Source organism: Rhea americana, unplaced genomic scaffold (genome assembly GCF_003343005.1).
Source record: "Rhea americana isolate MKP2758 unplaced genomic scaffold, rheAme1 scaffold_57, whole genome shotgun sequence".
In the NCBI taxonomy this organism is placed as follows: Eukaryota; Metazoa; Chordata; class Aves; order Rheiformes; family Rheidae; genus Rhea; species Rhea americana.
The window spans coordinates 993,572-1,011,911 of record NW_028186723.1 but is presented as its reverse complement, the minus strand read 5'-3'; the positions used below and the strand labels follow the sequence as shown (position 1 = coordinate 1,011,911).

Here is an 18,340-nt window from a genome sequence, read left to right as displayed (position 1 = left end):
TATAACATTTCTTGGGAGGTGTGTCTGGGCAATGTAGTTCCTGGCTTCAATTAGTTCTGTGTAGTCAGTGGTGTGGTTCATATTCTGTAATACTTCGTTATTTAGAAAAAAATAGCATTGATGTTGTTGAGAACCTCCTCTTTTTCTTGTAGGTTCTAGTGCTGTTTGCTTTCCTCCAGTCCTACAGTTAGTCCATATGCTCTTCAAAAATATATGCCAGCATAAGTTCGTTCATTATTTTCCTTAACCTTCTATATGCCATCTATATCCAGTTCACATACTTCAATTTTCTTCATGTTTCCTAGCAGATATTTACCTAGTGTTTAGTTTTGCTCTCTCCAACACACAGATTTCCAGGTATAAAATAGAGTTCTAAGAAGAGCYGGGAACACAGGATTCCTACTTTTTACCCTCCTTGGACCCAAAGACTCCAAATACACAAAGCAAATGATCATACTGTAGCTGTTAGTCAAGAATGGCACCTGGAACTAGATATTCTAGAGAAGATGTTCTGCACTTAAAAACACAAACTCCTCCAAGCACTTTTTAATGAGCTTACTCTAAAAGACCAAAAAAATGAATTGTCACAGGAGGGCAGAAGAGATCAACAATATCATGAAAATCATAGTTCTTTCTGATAGTAAGGATTTGTTAACAGCTTAGCATCTTTGCCCAAGAATCAGAYAAAGCAAGCAAGTCTTTTGATTTAATTCTTTTTCTCTTCAGTTACTCACCTTTTTCAGTAGAATATCCGTGGTTGTTTCTGTAATCGCCTTAGCATTGTTGTTAGCTTCTGCCTTTCTCCTTACTGCTCAATTTGCTTACTCACCTATCTTTTATATGGTGACAGCTACACCCTCTCGTAATAACAACTTGTTCTTATGCAGTGCATTCAACTTGCCCAGCCTACTCGCAAGCTTACAAACAAGAAAACAGTTCTTTAATGGGACACTGCCTACCAGCTAGTCTGTTAGTGTGTGTGTTATGTGATTACAAGATCACTTCAAGTATGGCTTGTAATATCTATAGAAAACTGAGGAAATTCTCTCTGAGATGATTTTTTCCCATTAAATTATTGATTTGGAAAGGGGTTTCTTGAATGAAGCCACCTTTAGATTAAAGAATTTTCCATATGCTTTTCAGCAGTTGAAACTCTTGTATTAAAGGTCTTGTGCCCAAAGTTAAAATAAAATTTAAAAATGAATGTCAAAAGTAAATAACTTTTTCATCTTAGTGATTGTTAGGGCCAGTCATCTTAGGACAATGCAGTTAAGTGACTGCCCGTTACATGAATTTCTGCTCAGGGAGAAAAACAATCCCTCTCTTGAATCTTTTCCAGGTTGCATGGTCTGAACTTTGAACAATTGTCTGTAGTTTTAGAGACTGTTATTCTTCAACTAAAAGTAGGCTTTGGCTCCACATTCTAGGAGAGCTTTCTGTACTGTTTTAATGAGCCTTTCTAGCCTTGTCTAAAAAATACCTAAGAGCAGCTGATGTGCTGCAGCTGTTCCTGTTCATGTCTGCCAGTCAGGGCTGCAGGTCTTGCTAAACAGTCGCAAGGTCAGTGCAAACAGCACACGAGGTGTCTATGGAAGGATACTGAGCTGTTATCTTGCAACATTTTTGTTTGCCCAATTACTTTTTGGGGGTTTCTTCTAATTTCTCAATGACTTCTTTTCCTAAGGCAAATACATTTTTTTTTTTGTCAGAGGCTACATATGAGCAAAACTTGTTCAGCTTCTTTGAATTGCTGAATAAAAAATTCTCCTGAGATGYGTTATGAAAGAAATTGATATTCTCTTCCTAACTATGGAAAAGCTACCAAGGTAACATGTGATCCGATATTGTTACCTTTTGCTTATCCTCTGTTTCTTTATCGTGCTCATTTGTTGCATCCTCTACCTATCCTGCAGCACTTCAGTTTCAAAATGATTCATTCCAGTGTGAACAGGCCCAAACCATTAGAATTTTAGTCCTTGATACAGGTGTGCTAGTAATATAAAGAACAGCAATGTTTTGACAGGAATAAATGAAGGCATGTACAAGTAGGTTAAAAATCTGGGAAAAGTTGTATAGCTTTTCCTAGAGCTTTGCAGGTGCTATGTGGAAATCCTCCTGAAACCATCAGTGGGGGGAGGACATCCACTTGTACTTGATTTCAAAACATGACAATGCTTGTATTCCCTGTTGTCGAAAGGGGAGGAAAAAGTAGTGAAGTTCTGACAAAAAAGACAGTATATTGCTTAGGAAATAAAGCTACTCAGTAGATCTGACTGCCTAAACCACTAAATAAAATTGCAGAGTATTTACTCCCAGTCTATGTAAACCAGCAAAGAGAAAGTTTGTGCCTTTAGGCTTGAGAAGCCCCCAAGCCTTTTTCTCCTCCTTTTCTGCTCTGGAGTGAATTCTTTTGTGGTATCCTATTGAGGGATAACAGCAGTGAACCTCAGCCCTGCCAGAGGAAATAAGGTGGTGTGAACAATTTCACTTGCCCAGCAACTAAAAACATTGCTCACGTTTGTTGCTCATTATTCTGAAGGCATGAGAATGCTGCTAGAGAAGTGAGTCACCAAGTTGAAAAGCAAGCTTTATTGGTCAGTCTGTGTATGTGGTTGACGGGCATATTTCTGTGAGTAGAGAAGAGGAGGAGAGTCTATGGGACAGCTTTTACTGATAGATTTGCTCTTTGGACAAAGTGCCATCCCACTGTATTGTAGATGGAGCTGTGGAGAGTGAGGATTGTCTACCCAGCAGAGAAGGCATTGAGGTACTTGCAATGTTTTATTGGGTCTCTGAGATTTGTTATGAAATGCTCAGACTGATAGCAGTGAAATGCTTTCTTCCACTAGTCTTCTCTGAAAATAGAACTCATTGTGTGAAATAGTTGCATATGCACTCGCTTATACTTTAAAGCTCACAATGATTTGACTATGCTATTTTGGCATGTAATAGCAGCTCCTATGAAACGGACACTTCAGCGAGCCAGTAGTAACCTGCAAATTGTTAGCATGTTCTGGAAGCGATGTGCCGGAACTGCACACTGAAGTATAAAGGCAGCTTTTAGGGTGAAGAGGAGAAAGAAGGGGAGTTTGGCCATTGCAAGAATAGATACAGTGCACTTTGGGTGTTTTATGTCAGCAGCTGCAGACATCTGATCGTTGTCAACATCTAGCATCATGTGTTCCTGAGAAATGTAGGCTTTGAACCATGTAGTTTCAGATAAAAGTGGGGATAAATCAGGAAGACCTCTCCCTTTCTTACCTTGAACTTTTACCTCGTATCTCTAAAAACTTACAATTTACATACTTCTAAAATGCATTTGTTGGCTAGGTGCTTCCCAATATACTTGATAGACTTTATTCTATTAGTTAACATTGAACCTCAATTATGTTATCACCAGTGTCAAAAAGCTGTTAAAATCAACCTTACAAGTGACTTGGGAAAAAAGTCTGGCTTCACTGATGTTTTCTATGGACTTTTAGTGCCAAAATACCACCTTCCTTTTTGAACTATATGCCTTTTCACATATAAGTTGATCTCATTTTAGCCTCAAGGTCTAAAAACTCTTGTTCTAGAAGGCAATAAGATTATTTATTCAACTCTCAAAAGTCTAACTGGCTTCTCAAAAAGAAAAAACAACTAAGCAGAAATATCTTAATTTAATCAGTGCCTGACTACTCAGTATCTTCAAGCTGTATTTTCTAAATATTTATGACATAAGCCATCCAGTTAAGTGTGGAAAACATACCACAWAATTCATGTAACTGGTGTAGTGAATCTTCCAGAATGAATACATTAGCAATTTCCCTTTGTCTGGATTTGTTGACCAGATAGCATAGCTTGAAAATATCCTACATRGTGGTATTCCTACAAAGTGTCAGAAGCAATAAATTAAAAGAGCCAACTAAAGACAAGTCAGCTCAGCTTTATCAAAATTTTACTCCTTAGTCTTTCTTACCTGGGAAAATAAAGAATGAGTATAATGCACAGTACTTCTCTCCCATACTATGGGATAGAGAAATTGGATAACATTGCAGTTGATAATTGCATGTATGTTTTAATTGGCACAGAGATGCTTCTTRATTTATTATTAATATCCAAACCCTTTGTCAAAGACTATAGGTCTTTCAGGATATACATGGCTCTCAAAGATTATAGGGTTTCTAAACCATGCARGTTCAGTCCTTATTGTTAGCTGTCTAAAGGAGAATTTATATTTTCTCACTAGTTTGTGCAGAAAGTGTGTGAATCTTTATAAACAGGAAATGTTTGTCTCTGAGCTGAAATGCAACTGAGGTATTGTAGTACTATTATTGAATAACGAAAATTCGCTAATGTTGTAACCATTCTCTTTGCAATTTGTGTTTGCAATTTGTGTTATGTACCTCATTATGTTACTTGTTTCCAAAACTGTGCTGCAAGTTAGAACACTCAAGAGACTCAGGAAGGATTACTTAGAGCCAAACACTATGACACAGAGGCAAAAAGAATCTCCATGCAGAATATCYAATAGCTTGAAAAGGCAATTCACTYGCAGAGCAGAGCTCTGAATCTAAACGAATGTGATGCAGTTATTGGATTTCCAGGGTGGAACAGGAAAGGAGTCTTTCTGCACTGGTTCTCCTGGGCTTTTCTGGGACACGTTGTTATGCTGTCAACAATGACTCACCTGTTGTGTAGGACTCAAACTATCTCTGCTTATCAATGTTAGTTAATGGCCACTTTATTGAGGTCTCCTTTCCATCTCCCTAGAATCTTCAAGCACTGGAGTGATAGAAACAAAACCTGTATCTTTGAAGGATGTATCTCTTCCTTGGGAAAACCTTGAAGGTAGCAGTCACTCCTGAACTCTCAGGTGCTGAGATTTGGAAGATGCTTTCATTAATGCCAGGCATGCAAACGGGGATATTTTCCCATAAGCAATGGGGAAGAAAAAAAAAAAATCCCAGTGCTTGTTAGTGTTGTTTTTTCTCTATTAGAAAATTTTAATTTTTTTCAGAAACTTGAAGAAAATGGGGAATTGATTTTCTTTCCACTTTCTTGAAAAGTTTCAGTTTTGAAAAAGGGAGGAACTTTTCATTGTTAAAAACACTATTTCTGTAATTAGAACTTTAAATTAGAAAGTGCTCTCCTGCAAAACTGCGAGTTTCTAAATCCTAAGAAATGGATAGAACTTCAGCCTTTTAACAAAACATTATCGGGAAGAAAAAGCTTTTAATAAATATTTTACAATGCTTTAGTAAAATATTTATTTCTATAAAGGAGTTTTGCTCCACAAGAGGAGAGGATGAATAATAATAGCAAGAGAATTGTCATCCTGTCATTGACGAGATGTAAAATCTAGCCTGGATGTCCCCCTGTGGTTACCTGAATTTACTCTTACTCTGTGATCTGTTATGGTTTTGTGGGTGGAAAGCTAATTGTTTCTAGAGCCTCTCCCCTGTGACTGTTTCAGTTTTCCCCATCCTCTGTTTTTGCACTCACTTAGGCTAAAGGATCTTAACTTCTAAAGCTTTAGTTTATTCTTATAAACTTCTACAGCAGTTGTTGGTGTTGCTRTGTTCTTTCTAGCGTTCTTTGAGTCTCTTACTTGCCTTTTTTATTCTATTTGTATGGTAAAGTTAGGTCTGGGTCTGCGAGTGGGAATTCTTAGGTACTGCTTGACTGGATTTAGACATTAGCACCAAGGAGTGACCAGTCTGTGGCTTGAGTCATTTGCAGATGTCTGAAGGTAGACAGCAATGATGCGTGGCTGCAGCAGAGCTGTGATGCTGTGTAAGCTGATGGAAAACAGGAACTCCTCCACTGGGAAAACTTTGCCAGATAAAGAAGTGAACTAGCAGGGATTTCTGAAGCCAGTGTTGCCAGATTGTTGTGGTAACCTGGYGTGGAGGTAGCCCAGGCTGAGCCTCTAGGAAGCTGATTTCCAAGAGCAAATCAATGGAAAGAAATGAGCTTGCACTCCTTCAGCTGTCTGAGATGTAGGAGCTCCAGAAACATAATGATGATGCTGTAAGTTTCCTAGGTGGGGAACTGKAACCCTTTATGGGAAGGACACCTCCCTTCTTGCTCTAAGTTTAGACTAAATCTGGCTAATACTAAAATGAAATTGAGAATAACAATTAGGGGACCCCAGGCTCCTGAGGAGCCATGCTTGCAATATTCAGAGATAATCAGCAGAACTAAGGACTCATCTGCTCTTATTCTGCTACTGCCRTCTGTGCCTGTGAAGTGCAATGAAAGGATCATCACCTTATTAAGCGGTTGTTGGGGTGAAAATCCAGAGCAGAGACTAGCTTTCTTTTCTGTGAAAAGGTGGTTGAGAGAAGCAAACCCTGAAGGGTGAGGTTTTTCTCACTTTTTTAAAAGAGTTGTTACCATGAATGGATGCCTTTCACCTGGCAGGGATCATGAGTGTTTTGTAAACTGTGAAGCTTGTAGGAGTTGTTTATTCACTGCTCAGATGCAGCTGTTCTAGAAATGGGAAATAATAGTTGCTGAACAGACTGCAGTGACAATATTAGGTGGCTTAGGACAGGAAATTAAGATAAGTAGTATACAGTTGAAACCAGATGCTATGTTAGCTAGACAAATAGTAAACACACTGCGGTTGCTTCAGCTTTCATGGGTGTTGGACTGTTACAGGTTAAGTTTTCTATAGCTGTAATCAGCCCTCTCCCTGCTCATTCTCAATGTTTTTCTACTCTCTTCTTGAAGCAAAGGAGATTGAATTAATCTTGCTATATACAAATACTCTCAAAGTAAGCTGAAAAGAGAAAACTTTCCTCATCTTTTTTAGTTGCAGTTGTGCCTACTTAAAAGTAATATTTCCAATCTCCCCTCCCTACGGCACCCTCTCAAGCAAACATTTAAATTCTATTCCTTTCAATATCTCAATATTTTATTATGTAATAATCCATTATAGAATTTACCCAGGATGCAGGCCTACAAGTTAGAGTCTTGAAGGAAATTTAGGTATCTGTACGCTAACATAATTGTTTTAGGAGATTCTAAAAGTCACTATGTACATGTCCTGTTGCTTTTTCACTTTAATTCAGCAGCTGCTTCTGGTCAGAGAGAAGCTTTTGAGCTAGATCCAGCTGGTCCCACGTGGCCAATATTAAATCATGCCTGGCTTAATATTGTATTTTCTTTCAAAATTTCTTTCTTCATCAATCTACTTAAAACTAGAGCAAGAAATAACTGCACCATTGGCAAAGTAAGTAGATTCTGCAGAGACATGTAGTAGGAAGACCCAGTCTGGGATAATGTGGTGGTTATCACATCTGCCTTACATGCTGAAGGTCCTAGATTCAAGCCCCAGTGGAAACAGAACCAGGAAATCTTTGGGAGGCTGGACTAGATGATCTCCAGAGGTCCCTTCCAACCTTACTGATTCTGTGATGATCTATCTACAGCACCTGATGAAAAGGCCTGTAATACAGACTAGACAAGTTATTCTCTCCCCTGCCATGAAATCTACCCATCAGGAGGAAACTACTGAACTCTGAAATAACATCATTTACAGCTGCATGCTATGTTGCTTGGTACTGGATGACAGACAAATATKACCTGCTTGTACATATCCCAGTAGGCCCATTAGTGTCTCAGACAGCATGGTGAGCAAACTGGAAAAATATGCCAGCCATTTGGAGGACATAGTGGAAGAAAGGAGAACGCAGTTAGTAGCAGAGAAGAGGGTAGACAAGTTCTTGTCATCAGTGTTGCCTAGGTAATCAAACAATTATGTTTCCAAGGTCATCTATTGATATATATGAAATAGTTGTCCAAATGAAGATTGTTYAGGACTGTCTTACATAGCATCACTCCAGGCTTATACACAAAGATTTTTCCAATGACATAGCAGGCTATCCTATTCTGCTGACTGGTGGTAATTGTGTGAGTGTTGTTAACTTGAAGCAAACACAAGATGAAATGTGCTAACTTATGTCTCTAACTCTTTCACTGAGTTCTCTGAAGATGAATCTCTTCCTTGGCAGTTGCCAGTAACATATCTTACTCTGCCCTTGATATAAGGTAAAGGCATAAATCATTGCCACAACTCCCTGACACACAAACCTATAAAGGAACTGGCTTATTAGAGCCCTTAAACATGCTGTTGTACATCTTATTGAGTATGACAACTATTTTATGTTGAGCTTGAATAGTAGACAGATGATTCTCTGAATATTCATTCTTATTTGTGTTGTAAAGAGTGTTTTGGAGATTGGGCTGGACTTGTACCATTATTTCTTTGCCGGCAACTCCATACAAATAAGTAACAAAAGTGCTGCTCTAATGTGCTTGCAGTTGAGAAACAAAAGCCAATGGAAGATGCAAAGGAATGTCGGGACAGGGGAAGAAATGAAAAGGCAGTACTGGTCAGTATAATGGGCAGTGCTCCACTTTCCTTGATTTTTTTTTTTCTCTGAGATTTTTATCGTGTTAGGTGATATTCTGCCTAAGTAATTTTAAGAGTAGCCTGGAAAATGCTTACACTAACTTATTCTGCCTATTTCCAAAAAAAGAGTAAGGCCAAAGGGCAAATGAATGAAACTGAGAACAAGAAACAGTGAGCACAAAAAAGTGATCMCTTTTCTACTTCTTTCTGGCTTCATTGGAGAGGAGCTCATTGATGGGAAACTGGAGTTGGAGAGTTTCRATTCTGTGACTTCTCAGATAACATTGGGTTTACCAATTTGTTCTTTAGACACCTCCCAGTCAAGTGGACAGTCTCCTCAGTGACCTGTTCAGCCTTTTTGGTAGCATTGTCAAAATATATGATATTTATAAGCCAAGGTTTAGTGCTTTCTGAGTTTTGAGTTGTGGGATGGCTTTTATGGCAGAGCTTTCATCATGGCCTTTTGCCTAGCTATGGGGAGGGAATTCTGCTAGAATAGTTCAATGGAAGTGGGTAACAAATACTTTTTAACCATGTATTAATGAGTGTGAGCAGGAAATTTGTTTCTATGTTCTCTAAAGAAAATTTTAATGTAGTTAAAGATTTCCCCTTGCAAAAATTCTGAACAAAATTTTGGCTTGGGCCAATAAAGGATCATTGTTTTCAGTAACTTCAAAATATTTGGTCCCGCCTCCCCACACTTCTATTTACATTTTGAAAAATAGTCTTTATATGAGTGAAGATTCAGATTTATTTATACTTTTAAATTAAATGTTGAAAAAATGATTTCAAAATCCTTTGAAGTTTTTTTCAGCATTTTTTTTGTTTTGTTAGATTTGATAAAATCTATTTCCACTAAAAAGTTGAAAAGAAGTTTTTGACAGACTGGCACTTTGAATGAGAATTCTTTTTTTTTTCTGGATTTTTCAACATCTTTAGGAATGTGTTAAGAGATTTAACCATGGGTGTCTCCAAATAGTAAAATAATTGCATTGCCTCTAGAAGTATTCTTGGCTGTATGTTTTATAGTCCTGAAAAAGCATTCTGAACAGAACCACAGAAGAAATCTCAATAAAAGCTTTCAGTGATTTGCACTGCTAGTGTTTTCAGGGCTTCCTTCTCACAAAAGGTCAACGACTTYTCTTCTAACTAACATCTTCAGAAAGACAATGAAAGGAAAGATTAAATAAGAGGTTTCTGTATACTCACAGTCAGAGCATCCTTCAAGTCCTACTGAATTACATAGCACTTATCTTCAAAAGCCTGTATGCGTTCAGTCAACCTTACAAAGTTCCCTTTATAAACCCCCCTTAGCCCAAAGATAAACCAAGACAGGATAAAGCTCTGTCTGGAGGGCCAAAGCTAAACCATGTCAAAATCCATATTTCTCTCCAATGGATGYAATATGCTCCATGTGAGGCTGCAGACTTCAAGCCCAGAATCGGAAGGGCACCTGAAGTAGTGGAGAAGAGATCTTAACTCCTGATTTCATTTAGTCTTCACCACCCCTAAAGMTGGCTGAAGTTTGTCCTGTGCTATGTTTGTAAGATATGAAGATACATATATATATATCTTCATATATAAAGTATACAGATATGAAGTAGCTGCTCCCTTTTTGCTAAAGGGTAGAAACCACTGTTGATGCTTAAATGTCATGGATGTCTTTTGCACTTCTTGAGAGTCCTGGTTTCTTTCTAGATAGGGCATATGTCCGTAGGAAAGCTGAAACTGTGTACTGGCCTTCACACAGATAAACAGCATAAGGCTGGCTGGTTGTGAGCTGAGGGCAGGGGAAATGGAGGTCAGGTACGTGGCTGACTTGCCAGAGTATAAGGGATTGCCACCCGCTGMAGCATGGTGACACACCTATCACAATGGTGAGGTAAAATCTGTTGGTGTAAACTTCCTTCCAGGGGGTTAACCCTTGAGTTTTACCTTAGATTTGCTATGGGTGCTTGTGATCTATTACTGTGGCCCTCCAAACACATGATAATTCGTATATTAAAACCCTTAAATTTGTTTTCTTGATTTATTTGTATATATACATTATATATATATATATATATATATATATATATATATATATATATGAAGTTTATATTTTCAATGTAAGTGAAATAAATTAAAAGTTTGTAAGTTTTCTGAATTCATAATTCATTCTTGGGATCAGGTTAAGATTAGACTTTATTTTTCCTTGATGACTAATAATRTTACTCAGCAAGCTAGGTTCCAGAATCAAGGGGAAGTTTCTATCCTGCTCTTGACTAAGTCACTTTATTCTTTCTTCCTCAGTATTTTCCAGTTTGTAAAGAGAAGATTAAATCTGCCATACTAATTATTTAGCTACTATTTTAAAATACTTTGAGGTATTCATTGAAAGATGCTATGGGAATGTYGGATATTAAGGCAGTGAAAAGTACTTAGAATGCTCTTGTCAGGGTTTGTTAATCATTGTATAAATTTGTAGTTCTGTGCAAACATTTCACTGTGATAAGACCTCTGCTTTAGCACTCACTAAGGATCTGCACTTCCCATCTTGTAATACTGCATCATTTTGACGCTCTGCTGGATGTTAAATTTATGAAAAAGAACAGTGCAAACTAAATCTGCGTGATTACCTCAAAACATACTTCAAGTGCAGAACCCAACATAAAGCTACCATATTACTGACAAGACTGCTACATCTTGTGGCTTAATTGTCTTTATAAATGAGGTCAACGTTACATGCATCCTAAATGACCAGAAAAAAGCCTATCTCTTAGGAGTGTTGCCATATCTATGTCAGCTGTGTTTATTCCCAGAAGAAAAATACTGGTGTTTTCCATGACAGGCCTATTAGCAAGGGAGATAAGTATAAGCCGGCAGGCAGACTGGCTTGCAGCAGYGTAGGATCCCTTCCAGTGGTGGCTTGTGTCACAGTTTGTAGTTCCCTTCAGGAAGCCAGCCTGTGGGAGGAGGGTGTTAAGATGGATGAAGCCATGTGCAGAGAAAGTTCAGCAGGAGAGGAGGCACAGGCTGCTTGGTGTGGGAAGCAGTCTGGGAAGCCTGTGGAGCACCAGTGTGGAAGGTGTGGTAGCATCACAGAGGAGCTCCCTCTTTGTACTCGGGCAGCTTTCCAAAGTTGTGCACTGGACGTCTGTGCATCTACACAGTAACAGAGCACAGAGGCAAATCTGCTTGCACTGAAGGTGGGCTTTATGTAGGTAAACTTAATGACATTTATTTTAGAACTTGGAACCGGAAAATATCTGACTAATTGCTTTCAAAGAGCAGGATAAGAAATGAGATGAAGACTAAGTTTCTGTGTAACAGCAAAGTAAAGAAAAATATGTTAGAAAGCATGCTGATCCCCATGCTTCAGAATACATTGCTGCTTGTAACAGAGGTCAGGAGGGTAGCCTCTCCCTCTAGTGCATAGCTACCTGACTCTACCAATTATTTGTTTCTCTGAAGCCATTGGATTTGGCCTTTGTGGGGTCAGGATGATAAGTTAAATGAAATGCCTGCAGGCATATGATATACATACATACATACATACATACATACATACATACATATATATATATAAAAACAAGAAACAGTAGTTCTTCCTCTGCACCTGTGAGTGACAGCTGCCCTTCGGATGGAAATAACTTGGGAAGATTTCGTCCTCAGAATGGAGTAAAGAGGTGCGCTCCTACTACAAGCTTCATGTCTCTACACAATGTTTTACATGTATTGAATTGTGGGAGTTATGATACTATTGTGAGTTAAGTAGTGTTTTAACTTGTTCCTGTCTGGAACATTTAAACAAAATGTTAAGGGATTTACAGAATAAAGAGATGATGATGGTGTTTAAATTAAGATTAAAACAGTTTCTATATAGCTGCACATGCTGTCTGGATGTGAGACTTCTGCCATGTTTGTACTGTGCATGTGTAGTGTATTGGCAGCTCTGGCCATGTGTGCAATATGTACTTCAGTGTGGTACCGAGTTGAGATCTCGTGCAGGAAAAGGTTGCCGTCCTGATGTGGCTTYGTTCCTTCCAGGGCTGAGCTAACAGGAAATGTGCTGTGTGGATGTATCAGGTCGAATGCCTATTCTGRCATCTCTGCACCAAAATCAACTGGATGTCCGTTGATACTAGCTACTGTGTATTCTTTCTCAAATTTGGGTTTGAAATTGAGAGATCCCAGGACAAGGAAATTGGTTTGAATATAATGCATTTTGGCTTGACAGTCTCGGAGTTTTTACTGCAGAACCTGTTGGTGGCAGGAGTTGTAGGACATCACAATGCCTTGGTACTGCTTGTTTGTAGAGCCTGTAAACAGGGCACCAAGGGTGGAAAGGACCAGTTTGGGTAGGTGGCAAATTAGTTGGTTTGTATTCCTGAGAACTGTGTTGTATCTACCTCACTCTTTGGTGTTTTCTGTTGAACCTTTTTGCTAGTTACTTATATCTGGAGTGACTGCCAAACAAAGATTAGTAGTGTTTACCATTCACAAGTGATAAGTGACCTATCTTTAATGAACAACGTATTGTGTGTGTGTCACTGTACTAGTGCTACTGTGCTACGACTCGAGTTGTTACTGTCTTGACACCCGTGCGTGTTTGTTTCTATCCTGTCTATTGCCGTGACCTTGGTGGCCTTGTGCTTCAGTATAGTGAGGAGCATTATAATGCTAAACTGAGAAGGAAAGCATGGCAAAACCCTTCCTCACTGCAGTTCATCCAAACAGGAGGAAGAATTGGAACAAAAACTACAACCTTGGAAAAACAAATATTGGGTTCTAAAGAAGTTATTTGTATCCCTTGCAACTAATCTTCCTTTCCCTATAACTCCAAGACTAGCCTGCTCATGCACGTTCATAAAATAATAAAACAAATTTATTCTGCTATAGTTCTCCAGTTCCACAACTCAGTGAAGTCTGTAAGTCATGACATCCAACGAAGGACAATCAAAACAAAGGTAGTGACTTCAACTGAAAGCATGACTATAGTATCCTGGGTGGGTAAAGCTGTCATATTGTTACATTATACCTTCTAATCCACAGGGAAGTATAGCATGTCCAAACTGTCTAAGCTTTTCTGGATACTAACTGAGAGTAATGTTATAGTGCGGAGCARAAAGCACGGAACATTAACTCCACTTGCCAAAGTGATATAAATCAGTGTAGACCCCCAGATCTAAGTGGAATTAAACTAAAAGCCAGCATAGATTCAAGTCTGACTGTTACCCAGATGATTTTGTTATACAGTGTGAATTCCACGGCATCATTGTTGCGATTTTTTTAATTATTATCATTATTRTTTCTTTTTTACTCATTGCGGCTGGAGGGCTAGGTTAAAAGTGAGTTCACTTGCATGCTGAGCTATGAGACAATTTTATCTGTCAGTTTTCAAATCAAGCATTTTGCCTGGGAAGCTGTAGGAAGAGCTTGCTGTTTCTAACTTGTAATCACATAAATGTAAATATAATGCAACCTATCTGGAGCTGCGTGCTAGAACAGGGTTGTAACCCACTGYTCAGCATATGTAATGAACAACTTCTCTGGGCCATATGTGCTGCAAAGAAGTCTGCTAAATGTTTCCTTGTGCTTTAATCTTTTGCTTTACATTCTAAAGACTTCGATTACTGTTCAATCTCCTACAGTAGTGAAAATGATGAACAATRCAAATAAACAGAAAACCAGTGGGAATTTTCCCATGAAAACTAGTGGTCAATAATAGCATTTGGGGTATAAGGAATAGTTGAAATAAAATTGGTCTACATACCACATTAAAGTATACTTGGAGATAAAATCAGAAATGGGGTGTAATAAACCAATTGGAACTAACTAATGTGATCTATACTCTTTCCTTTAAGATTGTTGTTTAACTTACCATGAGAAAATCCTGCCCAGTGTTGTATCCACAGATACCTTTAAATGGCTGGTGCTGTCTGTTACCTTCTGTTTCATTTTCCATTGCCAGCTGATTGTGTGATAGGATTGAGGAGGGTATGTGGCAATCTGCAGTGCAGAACAGTCAGAAGCTGGGTTGACTTCAGGAGAARTGCAAGGAAGGGAAATGGATTCAGYGCAGGTATGATCCTACTATTCAGCAATTGTATAAGAGAACTTCATTCCGTCCTGAAAATGAAATATTCCCATATAGTGATTTCCCTTGGCTGGGACTCTCTTGCTCATCCTGATAGGAGGAAATTATTGCTTCAACCCAAATGCAGCATCAACAAACGATGGTTGCACGAAAGAGGTGAAGGATAAAGTTTCTTCACAGAGTGGCTGCAGCATTGCAGAGTTGAACATGCAGTCAGAGATCAAGACAAGTATTTTCATGCCCCACAAGCTGCAAAAGATCCAGCCTTATAGTGCATCTAACATTATGAAGCCTATTAAACTTGTGCTAAAATCTTTTGCAGTCACTGTGTTGTCTGACAATGGCAAAATAAATGGTATTTAGGTGAATAAATAATAATAAGCYGTATGAAGGTGGCCATAGGAAAAATTAATATCAACTATAGTCCATATTTTTAAGCAAGTTATATAGGATGGAAAATTTGTGCATCCTTAAGGAATAGTAAATGGCTCACTTTTGGAGTTGGAATCTGTTCATATATTGTTGCCTCCTGGGGCAGGCAGACTTTTTTTAGTGACCRCTGAGGGAGCTATTTCCTGAGTGATAAACCATTTCTGTGCTTTAGAAAGGTAGGGATCCAAATTGTTAACAGGGCTTTGCTGATCCTGCAGTCACCAGATAGCTGACTGCATGATTCACATTGGGCACAGTGCTGTAACACATATGAGAGATATGTATGCACAGAGGCTCCATCCCACAGGTCGCAGGGAGGTGGCCTGGGAATTCACAGGTATGCTTCAGAGCTACTGAAATCATGTAATGTTGTTCCAAAGCAATATGTATTGAGACTGTAAAGRCATAACTAGGAAGAGAATTAAGTAGCCTTCTAAGAAAATTCAGTTCAGGGCTTTCTGCAGAAAATAACTGATAGGAGAGTGCTGATTGTTGCAAGGGCAAGGCAAAAGAGAGAGGCTTTGGAAAAGAAGCCAGTGTGTTAATCTTATTTGGCAAGGACAAGAATTGGAACAGGTAGAGCCACTAGGTAAGAAGTGATGAAACTTGGGGTGTTAGTGGGAGGGAGGTTGGAGGGAAAGGGAGGTGAAAAAAACAAATACAGGGAAAAAATCTACAGGATCATTCTTTCTGGTCAAAATATTCTGTGATGTGCAAAATATTCAATAGCTCTATGCTGCTTTAGACACTTCTACAACTAAGAATTGCTTCAAAGTGACACATCCAGTTCTCTAATCTAAACCCTCCTCTGCCTAAATCAGACAATTCTGTCAAGAGAGTGCCCTCTGTTGTATGTAATGGCTAAATACACTTCAGAGCTGATAGCATTTTTCTGGAGACTGTCAGAGTGGATGCTGTCCGCTATAGATTCCAGCTTTTAACGAGCCTGTTCTTCTAAATTACTTGTGAATATGTATTAATTAAGACTATTCCTGGATGAGCAAATAGTAAGTACCTCCATGGTAAGATGTGTGAAGATGAAAATTGTGGATATAGTATGTGTATATTCTACCTTTGAGTTATCTCCAAAGGAAAAGTGAGTTTAAGTTTCATAATTTAATGGAATTATTCAAGAAGTTTGCTCTGTAAAAGCTGTAGCAATATTTATTTCGTGTGCTGTGAACACATGCAATAGAACAACATCCACATAGGGATGTTCCTCTTTTCGAAACAGTCCAATCTGTTCTGGGAAAATGGGAGTACAGAACACCCAAGAAATGCAAAAAGTACAGCTAACGTAGGGATGCTGCTTCAGGATGTCTGTGGTCCTCTTTGTTTTCATTTGAGAAGGCTGCTTTGCTGAGATCCACGGTTGTTTTATGGCCTCAAGCCAGCAGGGATTGAAGCAGCATTGCCATGCTCACCAGGCATGCTATCAAGCTTAAAAAGCTCTCAGAGTTGAAGGAAAGAGAGCAGGGGGAAGAGATAAGCACTTTTATATGGCAGCTTGAAAAGTATGCGAGTGCTTCAGAGGACTTTGTGAAAAGTGGTCTGCAGAAAGAGGGCGTTAGGGGTTAAGCTAGACTCCAGCTTTTAGGATCCTTGTGTTGGACATGTTGTTCCAAATCCATTCCCTGCAGCAATCCTTCTGCCATCCTTTGACATGTCGGAACTGTTGGAGAAAAAGGACTGGACTAGAATAACTCTGTGTTAGCAGTGCTGAGGTGTAGTGTGTACAGACACATGTATGCACAGTGTATTCATTAATGGGGACAAATAAAAATAAGATGTAATAACTTTAGTCATTTTCATCTCCCTCAGCTTTAGAATTCTGAAAGTTTTATGGAAAAGCCATAAGAATTCTTCTTACCTGACACTTTCAAGAGTTTTGTTGAGTGGTGTTTTAGTAAGTATTGGAAGTAAAGTGCCTCCCCATCACTCTCACTAAAGAATTGTTCCATATCCTGAGACTTCCTGCTCTTTAGAAATCATAGTTTCTGTGTCTAATGGTTTCTTCTTAGTGGTATTTAAGGGCTGTTGTTACCTCAGGTGCAGAGTTAACACTGGGCCCTATGGTATCTGACACCAGCTATGCCTCCAAGGTTATACTGTAAAGCTCATGAGCTTGTTTTCTAATGCTGGATGTGCTTAATTTGCATCCATACCATACAGCTGTCCAATACTAAGCCTGTCCAGTCAGCAAGACATTTTACTCTGAATAGTGTTGTGCCTAATGCAGCAAATGCCATATTTTATTTAACCCAACCAATCAATACTGACACTGCTGAGAAGCTGGGGAAGAATGTCAGGTAATAAATTCTGAGGACCTTTTAACRTTTGCTACATGAAAAGTATCCTTTTCTCCCATCCCTGACATGTTAGGTTAGTTTTTATGTTCTGTAGGAAATAAAGGTACTGAAGAGATAAGAGACAGCATGCTGTCCTTCCAGTAAGCCCTCTGAGAAAAGGTCTTCTGATTCCTCTGACCTTGGTGGCTATAAATATGAGCAAGAAGAGAATGAGAAGTGGAATGATGATGTTTCTAGGGAAATGTGGTTTTAGAAATAGATCAATCTTTACATTTTCACATTTGTGTTCAAACTGGTTTATGATGAAAAAATAGATGTAAAGGCAGAGGCAAACAGATAGAAATCCTAAGAGAGAACTCCTGAACTTYGGGAGCAAAGCTAGGAATTTGGGTCATTATCCAGCAGAACAAAATGGGTGGTATGGGGAGAGGATGAGCGGAATGATTTACTTGTAAATTTGGCTTCCAGAATTGATGTGTCAGGTTGGTGAAGAGATGTTCTTGATAGGATTCAATGCCTGATTACTTTCCCCATGCACGTGGCAAAGTCAGAAGTACTACACTTTGTTTGCTGACCCAGTATTAGTGGACAGCCAGGGTTCAAGCTGTTTTAAGTCAGAGACATTGATAYGTAGCTGCAAAAAAATTTGAGATGCTTTATGGAGTTAAAAACTAGGCTGAGTATAACCAGCGTATCCATCCTCCAGATRCATTATTTCTTTAGCCTGGATAGTGGAGATTTGTTCTTATGGAAGTACTAAATTTCCACATTGTTCCTTCTGACAATGAAATCCATTTCTATATGGTCTGAGGTGAACTTTGTAGAGCTGGGTTTTGTGGACTCTACTGTTCTTTGCTTGAGACAATGCTGCATTTTCCACAATATGTTCCCTGGTGAGCTCAGCAAAGTAAAGAGGAGAAAAATGCTCCAAAGCTCCATAGATCAAGCTGAAGTGTTCAGGGCCTTACACAACCAAGCCTAGCAGGGAGTTCTGTAACGTGTAGGGAGGCTGGTAGGGAAGAGAACCCTGAAGGGAAATTTGGCCATGGAAAATACTGAGTTTTTATATCCCTGTATTCTTTATAGAAGCAAGCACTACTGGCATCACAGCGCTTTGAA

At 38.9% G+C, this 18,340-nt stretch overlaps 1 protein-coding gene across 1 annotated transcript in view; it reads left to right on the top strand.

Moving 5' to 3' along the window:
* ZDHHC6 (zDHHC palmitoyltransferase 6) overlaps positions 1-18,340 on the top strand; it is an 82,713-nt gene that overhangs the window by 46,470 nt on the left and 17,903 nt on the right. The window lies entirely within an intron of this gene.